Source organism: Oryctolagus cuniculus, chromosome 15 (genome assembly GCF_964237555.1).
Source record: "Oryctolagus cuniculus chromosome 15, mOryCun1.1, whole genome shotgun sequence".
NCBI classification, from domain to species: domain Eukaryota; kingdom Metazoa; phylum Chordata; class Mammalia; order Lagomorpha; family Leporidae; genus Oryctolagus; species Oryctolagus cuniculus.
Genome location: NC_091446.1, coordinates 76,199,021 through 76,212,455, shown reverse-complemented (window position 1 = coordinate 76,212,455; position 13,435 = coordinate 76,199,021). Strand labels below are relative to the sequence as shown.

The 13,435-nt window shown below is 48.4% G+C and overlaps 1 long non-coding RNA gene across 2 annotated transcripts in view; it reads left to right on the top strand.

The window, feature by feature from the left end:
* LOC138845406 (uncharacterized) overlaps positions 1–13,097 on the top strand; it is a 37,208-nt gene extending 24,111 nt beyond the window's left edge. Inside the window, exons 1-2 of one of the 2 annotated variants that reach the window (XR_011382499.1) lie at positions 7,831–10,702; positions 11,111–13,097. This is a non-coding gene — a long non-coding RNA (uncharacterized lncRNA). Of the gene's footprint in view, positions 1–7,830; positions 10,703–11,110 lie in introns of those variants that run through there. The other variant, XR_011382500.1, reaches the window with a different exon arrangement.
* The last annotated feature ends 338 nt before the right edge of the window (positions 13,098–13,435 follow it).

The window sequence follows — 13,435 nt, the reverse complement described above, 5'->3', positions numbered from 1 at the left end:
TGTATGCGTGTGCTTTGTTTTGAAGATTTTCTCACTGTGTATTTGTGATTCTCTTAACAGGTGCCTTTTGGAGTATAAGAGTCCTCAATTTTAATTATGTCTAATTTAGCAATTACTTCCTTTATAGTTAGTGCCTTTTGGGTCCTATTTAATTAATCTTTCTTTACCCAAGGTAATGGAAAAAAAATCTCATGTTATCTTCTAGAGTTTTATGTTTCTGTTTGAATCTACAATCCATTGGGGCCGGCGCTGTGGCTCACTTGGTTAATCCTCTGCCTGCAGCACTGTCATCCCATATGGGCGCCGGGTTCTAGTCCCGGCTGCTCCTCTTCCAGTCCAGCTCTCTGCTGTGGCCCGGGAAGGCAGTGGAGGATGGCCCAAGTGCTTGGGACCTGCACCCGCATGGGGGACCAGGAGGAAGCACCTGACTCCTGGCTTCAGATCAGTGTAGCTCCGGCTATGGTGGCCATTTGGGGTGTGAACCAACAGAAGGAAGATCTGTCTCTCACTGTCTAACTCTGTCAAATAAATAAATAAATAAATAAAAATAAATAAATCTACAATCCACATGTGTTTGATTTTTTTTGTGTGTGGATGATAGAAAGTCAAGGTTAAGAATAAATTTTTCTCCAATAGCTTATTCATTCATCCCAGCATCACACTTACTAACAGACCATTATTGTCCCTCTGAGGTACAATATGGGTTTTGTTATAAACCCAGCGCCCCATATTCTGATGTGCAGTATGTTTCCAGGATCAGCATCCCATGTCATTGGTTTAATCGCTGCTTTCATTTTGTTGGCTTTCTAGGAGTTGATGTTGAGTAGCTCACGTTATCCCTGCTGATCCTTCCTCTTAAACCTTCCTTCGATTTCTATGAAACCTTCAAAGGCGCTTCACTTTTCTTGGCACTTTGCATTTCCATATAAATTTGAAAACCAGCTTGATGATTTCCAAGCTGAAATGGAAAAACCCTGCTGATATTTTGATATGATTGCCTTGACTCCACACATTAATTTGAGGAGAAATTAACATCTGCCCAACATTGCCTTCCAGTCCATGAATATAGCATGTTTCCCCAATTACTTAGGTTACCTCTAGTTTTTCATAGTGTTCATAATATTCAGCATCCAGTTCTTATAGCTACTTTGTTAGATTTATCCTCTGGTTTATTTTTTGTAATACTATAATTGGAATTTTAAAAAATTCTTCTCTATCTGTTTATCAAATCATAAAGCTACCACTACTTTTTGTTCATTGACCTTGTGTCCAGTGGTTTTGCTAGACTTCTCTGTTAATTCTAATAGTTTGGCTATAGATTTTCACATATTCTCTATTGCATACTATATAGCTGTCTGTTATGACTGTTCTACATCTGACTTTCTAGTTCCTAAATCTTTCGCTATTATCCTCGCTTCATCACGCAGGTGAGGATCTCTAGTATACTGTTGCATACGTGAAGTGACAGCAAACATTCTTGTCTCAGTTCCAAAGTCGGGGGAAAGCTTTCAGAATTTCACTTTTTTTTTTTTTTTTTGACAGGCAGAGTTAGACAGTGAGAGAGAGAGAGACAGAGAGAAAGTTCTTCCTTCTGTTGGTTCACACCCCAAAAGGCCACTATGGCCAGCGCGCTGTGCCGATCCTAAGCCAGGAGCCAGGTGCTTCCTCCTGGTCCCCCATGCGGGTGCAGGTCCCAAGCACTTGGGCCATCCTCCACTGCCTTCACGGGTCACAGCAGAGAGCTGTACTGGAAGAGGAGCAACCGGGACAGGACCGGCGCCCCAATCGGGGCTAGAACCTGGAGTGCCGGCACTGCAGGCAGAGGATTAGCCTAGTGAGCTGTGGCGCCGGCCCAGAATTTCACTCTTAAGTGTGATGTTGGTTGTTAGTTTTTTTTTTTTTTTTGTACCTTAATAGAATAAGAAGATTCCTAACCCTAATTTGCTAGAAGTTATGTTTTTGATCATGAGTGGTTGTTGCATTTATCAAATGATTTATCTTTATATGTTAAAATGATCATGTGACTCTTCGTCCCTTCTTCAGTTTACATGGTAAATTAAAACCATTGATTACCTAAGGTTAAGCTCCCGTCTGTCCTTGGAATGTACACATCCAGGCTGTGATGTGTTATTATTTTTATTGATTGCAGACTTGTGAAACTTTGGAGTCTCTGTTTTAAAGGACATTGGCTTTTTTTTTTTTTCTTGTAAAGACCTCCTCTGCTTCTGGAATGGAAATTTACGCTTGCTGCCTAGAACAGGTGGGACGCGCCCCGCCTGATGCTCCGTGGAAGGGGTGGGCATGACTGGTGTTACTCCTTCTTTCAATGTTTGCAAGAATCCACCAATGCAGTGACCTAGGCATGGAATTTTCTGAGAGGAAAGGCTTGCAGACATGGGGTTGATTTCTTTAATTAACCTAGTGCAGTTTAAATTCCTACTTGTTTTAGGGTTTCTTTGAAATCCATCCTTTCCAACTAAATATTCAAGTATATTGGCCAAGGGTTGTCCATCACTTCCACATCTCTTTTGAAGGCTTTGCTGATGTTGAACTTTCACTCCCTTCTCTATTCCTGATGTGATGTCTTGGGTCTGCTTTTTTTTTTTTCTTCCAAGATTAGTTTTCTCAGGGGTTTATACATTTTATTAGTGCATTCAAAGAACAGGCTTTGATTTTGAACTTTGGCTTCTTCATTCTTCCCTGATTTACATTTATTTTCCACTTTATCGATTTCTGTCCTTCTCTTTACCACTTTCTTCCACTCGGTCTGACTTTAGCTGGCTGTCCTTTTCCTAGCTTCTGGAGGTGGATGCTGAACTCCTTGACTTTTGACATTTCATCTTCTCTCATGTGTGCATTTAATACTAAACGTTTGCTTCTATTCATAGCTTTAACTGAATCCCATAAATTTTGATACGCCAATGCCAGTTCCAGATGTTTTCTAAATTCCATTGTAACTTGCCTCTTTCACTCATATTCTATATAGAAATATACTGCTTCATTTTGAAACATTGGGGGATTTTCTGTTTATCTTTGCACTACTGATTTCTAGCTTACTTCCAATGTTTCAGGGAATGTACTTTGTGAAATCCTAATCTCCTTTGTAAAAAAGAAGGCAGAATTACAAAGAGGGGAGGGAGAGAGAGAAAGGGAAAGAGAGAGAGAGAGAGCCAGCTGTGATCCACTGGTTCACCCCCCAGATGGCTGCAACAACCAGGGCTGAGCCAGGCTGAAGTCAGGAACTCGGAACCCCATCCAGGTCATCCACATTGACTTGGGCCTTGGGCCATGAGCCATCTTCCACTGCCTTCCCAGGAGCATTAGCAGGGAGCTGAATTAGAAGTGGAGCAGCCAGCACTTGAACCGGCACCCATATGAGATACCGGTGTGGTATACGGTGGCTTAACCTACTGTGCCACAATACTGGCCCCAGAAATTCTAATCACTTTTTTGGCCCCAGAAATTCTAATCTCTCTCTCTTTTTTTTTTTTTGACAGGCAGAGTGGACAGTGAGAGAGAGAGACAAAGAGAAAGGTCTTCCTTTTGCCATTGGTTCACCCTCCAATGGCCGCTGTGGCCGGCGCACCGCGCTGATCCAATGGCAGGAGCCAGGAGCCAGGTGCTTTTCCTGGTCTCCCATGGGGTGCAGGGCCCAAGCACTTGGGCCATCCTTCACTGCACTCCCTGGCCACAGCAGAGAGCTGGCCTGGAAGAGGGGCAACCGGGAAAGAATCCGCGCCCCGACCGGGACTAGAACCCGGTGTGCCGGCGCCGCTAGGCGGAGGATTAGCCTAGTGAGCCGCGGCGCCGGCCGAGAAATTCTAATCTCTTAAACATTGTTTAACTTGCATTACGAATCAGTAAGTAGTTGATTTGGATAAATTTTGTATGGTATGCTTTGCAGTTTGAGCTGTAGTGTAAATTGGGAAACAGGAGTTAATGTGTTTAAATATGATTTCCAAATTTTTGTATGATTATTCTGCCAGTTATGGAGAGAGGTGTATTAAAAGTTTCAAGCCCCAGGTATAGATTCATTTGTTTTTTCTTTTTCTCCTTTTAGGTTCATCAATCTGAATTATGTATTTTGATACTATACCAACAGTGCCTACAAATTCAATTTTTCACAATCAGAATGATTGTTTACTCTTTTTTTTTTATTTTTTTATTTATTTATTTTTTTTTTTTGACAGGCAGAGTGGACAGTGAGAGAGAGAGACAGAGAGAAAGGTCTTCCTTTGCCGTTGGTTCACCCTCCAATGGCCGCCGCGGCCGGCGCGCTGCGGCCGGCGCACCGCGCTGATCCGATGGCAGGAGCCAGGAGCCAGGTGCTTTTCCTGGTCTCCCATGGGGTGCAGGGCCCAAGCACTTGGGCCATCCTCCACTGCACTCCCTGGCCACAGCAGAGGGCTGGCCTGTAAGAGGGGCAACCGGGACAGAATCCGGTGCCCCATCCGGGACTAGAACCCGGTGTGCCGGCGCCGCTAGGCGGAGGACTAGCCTGGTGAGCTGCGGCGCCGGCCTGATTGTTTACTCTTTTACCATTACGAAATACCTCACATTATCACATAGAACATGTGACTGTAAAGTTTATTTTGTCAATACCGCCATACTATACCAGCTTAAAAAAACAATTCTATATTTGAGAAGCAGAGAGAAAGACAGAGTTCATTCCCCAAATGCCCTCAATGGCTAGGGCTGGTCCAGTGCACATGGTGGGAACCAGAATCTCAAACCAGGTCTCCCCTGCTGTTGGCTGGAACTAAATTATTTCCTGAGCCATCGTTGCTTCTTCCTAGGATCTGCTTTTGCAGGAAGCTGGAGTCAGAAGCCAGTGTCAAGAATCAAATCCAGGTCCTCTGATGTCCTCTCATGGGCACAGGGGTTAAGATGCCACTTGAGACTCCTGCATCCCACACTGGAGGGTCTTGGTCATGTCCTGGCTTTGCTTGTGATTCCAACTTCCTGATAATGCACTCCGTGGGAGGCATTCATTGATGACCGAAATACTTGGGTCCCTGGCACCTACATGGGAGACCAGATTGAGTCTGGGCTCCTGGCTTCAGCCCCAGCTGTTGGTGGCATCTAGGGCTTGAACCAGCTGATGGAAGATCTTTCCATTGCTCATCTCTCTCTCTCTCTCTCTCTCTCTCTCTCCCTCGCTCCCTCCCTCCCTCCCCTTTCTCCCCTCTCTCCCCTCCCTCCTCCCTCGCTCCCTCCCTTTCAAATCAAAAGAAAATTATTTTTCAATTTTTCATGGACAATGTGTACTATAAAAGTAGTTTTGGGGGCTGAAGTTGGGGTGTGGCAGGTAAAGCTGTGTCCTATGATGCTTGCATCCCATATGGGTGCTGGTTCATGCCCAAGATGCTCCACTTCCAATCCAGCTCCCTGCTAATGGCCTGGGAAAGCAGCAAAAGGTGACCAAGTATGTGGGCCCCTGCACTCAAATGCAAGACTTTGATGAAACTCTTCGCTCCTGGCTTTGGCCTGGCCCCACCTTAGCTATTGTGGCCAACTGGGGAATGAACTAGCTGATGAGTGATCTCTCTGTGTGTGTCTCTCCCTCTCTCTCTCTCTCTGTAGCTCTGACTTTCAGATAAAATAAACAAATCTTTAAATAAAAAGAAAAAGAAAAAAGTATTCATGGATTTCAGGATTTCTCACTCCAAAATAAACTTCTCTTCAATTCCCATTGTCCACAAACTTTGTGAAGCCCCTTTACATGAAACTCCACTGCTGCAGACATGCTCCACCTTCACACTGTCAGGCAGCAGCCAGGGTGATCAGGGCCGCGTGGCGCAGCCTGGCCCACTGCCCCCTTCCTTGCTCACTCGCTGGTTCAGCAGCATGCAGAGGGCTGTGGGTCCTCGGGGGTTGCTGTCAGGCATCCCTGGCAAGTGTGGGCCAACCCCTTCTCCATGCACCCTCAGCCCCAAGCTTGCAGGTCCCCTTGGGAGGGATGCAGGAGGGAGTCACAGTGCATCCTTGTGGCGCTGTCCTTGGTTCTTCTGAAAGTAGAGCCGGACCCCCTTGCAGTGCAGCAACTCCATGTGTGTGAAGAGCGCAGCGCTGGGAGCTGGGTGAGGTGCCAGGAATCTTCTTTGTAGTGGTCACTAGGCTGTTTTGTCTTTATTTGTTTATTGGTCAAGCAAACAGATCAAGTAAGGCTTTGGTAGTCTGCCAATCTCTTTCAGCTCTGGGGACCCCAAGAATATTTGACCGCTGAGAACTATCCCCATGGGACAAATCATTGTGATGAAATTGCTTAGACTCGCTGCTCCCCACTGCAACTGCCCCTCCCTCGTCTCTGAGGGTGAGAGCCCCTGCTTCATTTATTCCTTTCTGGTGTCGCTCTGTGGTCCTTTAATTGTGGACCCTGAGCCAACACAGCAGCATCACCAAGGAACTGGTCAGAAGTGTGAATTCTCAGGTTCTGCGGGCACCTCCTGAGTCAGAGACTCTGGGTCTGGGAGAGCCCTCGAGGGGGTGCAGATGCACACTGAAGGCTGAGACACCGCTGTGCCTGTCGGCCCCCAGCATCAGGGAGCCCACTTCAGAGGTGGCAGTCACTTTTGTCACTCCAGTCAGCCCAGGGGAGCCACCACAGTGCGCTGATGAAGTTGCAGGCCAGGTGCAGCTAGTCCAGTGTGTTTCTCCAGTCCTCATCAAAGACAGCTGTCTGTGCCCCCAGGGAGGCAGCTTCAGGGTATGGATGAGCAGGTCACACCTGAGAAATCCACTCTTTCATTCCTGTCTCCCTGATGTTTGAGTCATTTTCTCCAAGGAAGTGATCACAAGGAAATCCTGGCACTTCCACTTGATTTCACCTGGGCAGGGGCTGAGTCCAGGTTTCAAGTAAGCCACCCCAGAAGCTTGATCGGAAGCACTGACCCAGAGCATCGGTTAGAGCATCCATCCACAGGGTAACATAATTTGGAATCACAATTATCTATGTTCCTTCCTCTCCAGGCTAATTTCCTTAGAATCTCTTTCCATAACAACAATCTCTAGGGTATTTACCAATAAAAGTTGACAAACCAGGAAAACTACTGTAGCTCAGGGTGTTAGCTCCTTTTTAACATCATGTTTATACTCAGACATTTGTGCTCTGCTGGGATCTGATGCTGGTTAGAGGTCTTCAGGCAAGAAGGAATGGGGGTGGGGAGGGAGAGAGAAAGAGAAGAAATGCTTGTGTGTATTAGTTTTGCTGCAAATACAGTATTTTGTCAAACATTATCTTAAGTCTTTGTCAAACAAACTGACAGGAATTGTATACTACTGTAGTTTTAATGATTTTCTGACTATTTAAAATTTATAAGAGTGAAGTCAAACATCTTAGAATTTGATTATTATTTATAGCCCTTGCCTATTTTCCTGCTGGACTATGGTCTTTTTAGTTTTTATTTGTCGGACTCTTTATTTAGGAGAGCCATTAAGCCTTTGACTAAAATGTAAATTTTAAAAATATGTTATCTCAGGCCGGCGCCGCGGCTCACTAGGCTAATCCTCTGCCTAGTGGTGCCGGCACACCGGGTTCTAGTCCCGGTCGGGGCGCCAGATTCTGTCCCGGTTGCCCCTCTTCCAGGCCAGCTCTCTGCTGTGGCCAGGGAGTGCAGTGGAGGATGGCCCAGGTGCTTGGGCCCTGCACCCCATGGGAGACCAGGAAAAGCACCTGGCTCCTGGCTCCTGCCATCGGATCAGCGCGGTGCGCCGGCCGCAGTGCGCCAGCCGCGGCGGCCATTGGAGGGTGAACCAACGGCAAAGGAAGACCTTTCTCTCTGTCTCTCTCTCTCACTGCCCACTCTGCCTGTCAAAAAAAAAAATGTTATCTCAAAAAACAATAAATAAAGCATTAAGTTGAGAAAAACAAGGAATGGTGGGAGCTGGGTCCTAAGGGGTGTGAGGTCCTTCCCACAATCGGAAAGTTCTTGATCCCAAGCGAGGCCACTCTGGAGTCTTTACAGAAGGCTGAGCCACACACGTCCAAATCAAGGGGACGAGGAAACTTCTGTCGGCAAAGAAGGACTCTGAAGGCTTTAGGTGTCCGGGTGCTCAGAGGCAACCTGGTGCACCGGCATGACCTCACCCTCAGGGTCCACCCCTGTTGTGACCCTGGCTTTCCCACCAGAGGCCTGATGAGAGGGCAAAGCCCAGATGCACTGAGATTCTGGCTCTGAGGCGTCTGTGAAATTCTCGTTTATGTGGCAACTCCGCAGCCTTAGGAAAGGTGCAAAGCTACATAATTTGCAAGTCTAAGGAGAACAGACATCAGACTGAAAAGAGCAAAGTCGTAAATAATATTAAAAAACGGGGGTGTTACAGAACGCATGCAATATGTATGACAACAAGGAGACAATACCTTTTTAAAAATGTATTGATGAGGGTAGCAGGCTGAGTCATCACTCCCACGTCCGCTGAACCTGCAGGTGTGGTCCATGGATCCTGCAATGGGAGTATCTGCTGGACGTTCCAGGTGGCCTCAACCCATGCATCTAACAGCAAAGCACCTTCCCTCAGCTGCTGAGTGCAGAGGGATGGCAGCGAGGGGAAGAGGGAGGAAGGGGCCACAAACCCCAACATGCGGGCAGCCTTTGGAAGCCACTGAGGCAGGGACCAACTCTCCCCCAGGGCCTCCGGGAGTCAACACTGGCCGTCATCTCGGCTTTGGCCAACTTGAGATTCACTTCAGACTTCTGATCTCCAGGACGATAAGGAAGTCAGTCGTGTTGTCTCAGAGACTGCTCCTCTGTTACGGCAGCAGTGGAATGTTACCACAGCAAGAGACGAACAACCACACATGAAAATGGACGAAGAATTGGAAGGCACGATTCTCAGAATAAGACCATAGGGGCTGGCACTATGGTGCAGAAAGTTAAGCCACTGCCTGCCGTGCCGGGATCCCATATGGACACAGGCTGGAGCCCCAGATGCCCTACTTCTGATCCAGCTCCCTGCTAATGCACCTGGGAAAGCAGGGGAAGATGGCCTGAGTCCTTAGGCCCCTGCACCATGGGGGAGACTCGGAAGAAGCTCCTGGCTCCTGGCTTCAACCTGATAGGCAATGAATACTATAAATAACATGAAGATACATTGATTTATCTAAAACAGTTTTGGCTGTCTTTCCTACAGAAATAATAGGGCCATTTGTATTTTTCTGTAAATGTATGAGGAAATTTATTGCAGCAATCTGAAGGTCCATCTTGGGAAATGGATCAATGACGATCCATCCATAATGCAGAATAGTATGCATCAGGTAAGATTAATTAGACTGCTGTGTGGAGGTCTAGAAGGTTGTCTTTTGCATGCTAGTGCAAGATAAAAAAAAGCAAGCAGCAAGACTGCAGAGTATGAATCCATTGGGAGGCAAATGAGCGTATTTACACACACTTACTATGTGGAGAGAAAGATGTGGATGGAAGGGCTCCAAGCAATTAACCTGGATGATCTGTAGGCATGGCTCTGGGTGTGCAGGGGCACCAGGGAGAGCAAGAGAATTCACTGCTGCTTCTTACATCTCCATTGTTCATCTGCACCATGAACTCATAAAATTGTCCTAAGATGAGCCATCCCTGCCATGACATGTAGGAAAGGAAGAAGTCTTGCTTTAAGGGATGCACAGTCCTGCCCACCGATGGCCATGCGGCCGTTTCAGCCGGCGCTGGTGGCTCTGCCCAGTTTTGGCCACAGCGTGCCTTCTTTGTTGACAGAGCTGTGCAGCCTTATGCGACTGCTGCTACATTCACTGGCAATTTCTGCTCCCCCTCCCCCTGGATAAACATGAGGGAAGGTGAGAAAGATGACAGAGCAGATAAGAAGTGGGGGTTTCATAAACACAGAACAATAGAGGCAGACATGGAAATTGTTTGGCACACCTGAAGTGCTGAATCTCTTACCTGGAATGGATGCTCCCTGGGCGTGAAGCAGTTGACTGGTTCTGAAGGAAAAGGACAGAATTCAGGAACAGTGGCAAAGATACCGAGTCTCTCGAGAGCAGTCATTAAGCAGCTACAGAATGTTTTGCTCTCCCCAAGTGGAGATCATCTTGGAACACGGCATGGGAGCCCAGGCAGGGAGGGTCGGCTGCTGTGGGTCCTGGTCTTGACCAGCGGTGGGACTGTGCCTTAAAAGCTTTTTTCTTTTAACAAAATGTCTTTATTTCAATGAGGCAACATTGAGAGGCTCAACAAATAATTATTCTTTTGTGTTACTGTATTTTTGACATCTCCCCACCATGAACATGAATGATCAGTTTTATGTATAACAAATTTATATATATGTATGAAGAAGTGGACTGTGTTTAGATATGTTAATAATAATTGAAACTTGGTAACTAATACATTTCTTCTAATTTTGTGAACATTTATTTATTTATTTATTTATTTTATGTGAAAGGCAGAGTTACAGATGGAAAGAGAAGGAGTGACACTGGTTCACTCCCAAATGGCTGCAAGAGCCAGGGCCTGGGCAGGCCTAAGCCAGGAGCCAGGAGCCAGGAACTTCCAGGTCTCTCATGTGTGTGCAGTGGCCCAAGGACTTGGGCCAACTTCTGCTGCTTCCCAGGCACATTAGCAGGGAGATGGATTAGAAGTGGAGCAGCCAGGACTCGAACCAGTGCCCACATGGGATGCCCACAAGGCACCACAGGCAAGAGGCCTAACCTTCTGCACCACAGCGCCCTGCCTGCTCATATATGTTTTAAGAGGTGAGAAACTTTGGTGCATGTGAGAAATCGGAGACAGTGTGGACGCGGTACAGATGAGGTGGTGGGGTGACATAAAATATCTTGGGGACAGGCCTTGCATGTTGAATGAGTCGAGAGAGAGGAATATGGGGGAAGGGAAGAGTGGGCTGTCCCTGCAGACCAGCCAAGAGGAAGTACAGGGCCTGAAATGATCAGCAAGCTGGCAAGAGCGGACGAGAGCCCCGGGAGGGGGAGGAAGATGTGTTCCGCCTGGGTGGATAATAACCAAGCACGTGCGCACCAACAGAGCCCCCTTGTTAAGAACCAGTGGGAGCTGTTGGAACTGTGTGAGCTACACTGGGCACATTTAGCTCAATAATGAAACGTGAAGAGAGAAAATAGTCTGTGTTATTTCTCTCCCTCCCCCAGGTGCACACTTTCCTCGCTTGACTTCCAGCAGTTAATGTCCTGTGCCCTTTACATTTCCTGTGTAAGAGAAGACGCTCTCCACCCAGCCATTGTCCATGGAGCTGTTCAGTGACGATGGCCAGAAGACTGCTCCTGGCTTCATCTGGGGGGAAGGTTAATGCAGAGCCAAGGTCAGTGTCATAGTGAGAGCAGTAGTGACTGGTGGTCTCCGAAGACTCCGGGAGTTGCAGTCCTGGTCCGGACTTTTTCATCTCCTCTTTCTTCTCTTCCTCACCTCTCCTCCTCCTGATGGCCTTTTGGGCAATGTGGCTGTGGGGAAGAAGGCGATCCCAGCAAGAGTCTGTGCCACATGTGCTCCATGGCTCAGGGGCTCTGTCCAGGGTCACTGTGGAGTGATAGGCTTGAGTGTGGCCACTCAGCTTCACAACCTGTGTTTCCAGATCTGTCTCTGGATGGTCTGTGCCAGGCCCCCAAGGAGGAGGCATGAAGGCACCCGGAACTGGGCCAAAGGGAAGGGCCAGTAGGAAAGGCATGCACAGGAGTGCAGCCTAGCTGAAGAGAGCCCTGCAGCTGGGGTGACTTCACCTACAGTGAGAAACGAAGAATGGAAGAACAGCAGGTGCACCAGGAGGGGTGAGGGCCCACCCCTCCTCTCCATGAGCCCAGGGCTGCCTGAATACAGGGGTGGTGCAGATGGGGCAGTGAGGGCCCAAGAGGGAGGGAGGGAGCATGGGAGATGCTTGCACCCAGAGGCAGGATCTTAACTGGGAGTCCACGTGTGGGGGGTGGAGCTAGAGAGCTACACAGCAGTTTCACATGGCTGTGGTTTTCCAAACTGGGCCCATTGGGGGCTGCTCTGTAAAGCCTCACCTGGCTTCCTTACACACGTGTGCCCTGGCCAGAACTGTCGAGCATGTGAGGGGAGCCTCTGCATATATCTGGGGGGTGCTCTCCTGCATGCTCTGGCCTCGTCACCCTGGGTCTTGCCTTCTCTGGCTGCCTGGGCTTCCTGGACCCTCACTTCTGCTTCCTGGACTCTGCCTGGGCTCCTGCTGGGCCCTGCCTCCCACACCACAGCCCCCGAGCTCTCCAGGCAGAGAGGGCAACCCTGCTGCTTCTCACGTCTCGGGCGTCTCCGTCCTGCAGAGCTACATTCCAGCGTCTCCAGAACCCTGGCATCACACGTTTCACCCAGTGGTCCGTTGTTTCTGGCGAGACAGTAAATCCATTCTCAGTCTCCCCAAGTTTTCCAAACATGGAAGAAACTGTGTTTGGACTCTAGGTCAACCCCCCAGGCCATGCCTCGCCCACACCAACCCCCAAAGCACACTGGCATATGCACACACACTTTCCTGGCTGACGGAGATCGGGCCACCAAGTCTTAAGGGACTGGTACCTCCTGATTCCTGGTTTCCTGGATTGAATTTGGCCTCCTGCTGCTGTACCCCCACAGCTCCTCATCACCCCTGTGTTGTGTCACTGACTCCAACCTGAACTCAGCTTTGGGAGGGGCCCTGGAGGGGCAGGGGCTCTGCAAACTCTGGCCCAGTGAATGAATAAATGGAGGGATGGATGGATGGATGGATAGAAAAAAAATCACATCTCATTGGTCTGCTGAGGCCTTTGCAGACTGGGCAGGATCAGAGCTGGTTTGTGCCTAAGTTACCTTGGGAGGTGTTCCCTGTGATGTCCCCGGGTGACTGGCGTGTGTGTTGTGGAGAGGACTCGCATCTTTGTGTTTGCTAGCTTGAGCATGATAAAGGCACCATCCGGTGAGGTCAGCTTTGGCGCTCTCATGAAAATGACCCAGCTGATGGTCTGGCTGGGGGATTGCCTGCCTAGCCCACACAAGAGGGTAGGAGGGCATGGCACTCTATGCCTCCCAAGACTGTCTGGCTGCTGACAGGTGGCAGGAGCCCCAGGCACATTTAAAAGGTGCCCTTTAAAGGGTGTGCTTGATTGTTAATAATAGACATGTTCACTGAAACTTGTCCCCAGTGCTTCTTGTTGAAGGACACTGTCACCCCACCATCCCAGCAGTATGTGGGCCTCACAGGATGAACCCGCACCTCCTGAGACAGTGTCCCCTTCTCTGGCCACCCCTCCAGGGAGCCTCGCTACACCCTACAGCCAGGAACCAAAAATCCCCCAAAATATGTTTTCCTTCTCTCTTTCTTTCATTTTTAAAGTTTTCTTTATTTGAAAGGTAGAGTGACAGAGAGAGAGAGAAAGAGAGAGAGAGAGAGAGAGAGAGGAAGAGAGAGAGAGAATCTTCCATCTGCTGGTTCACTCCTCAGATGGCTGCAATGATCAGGGCTGGGCCAG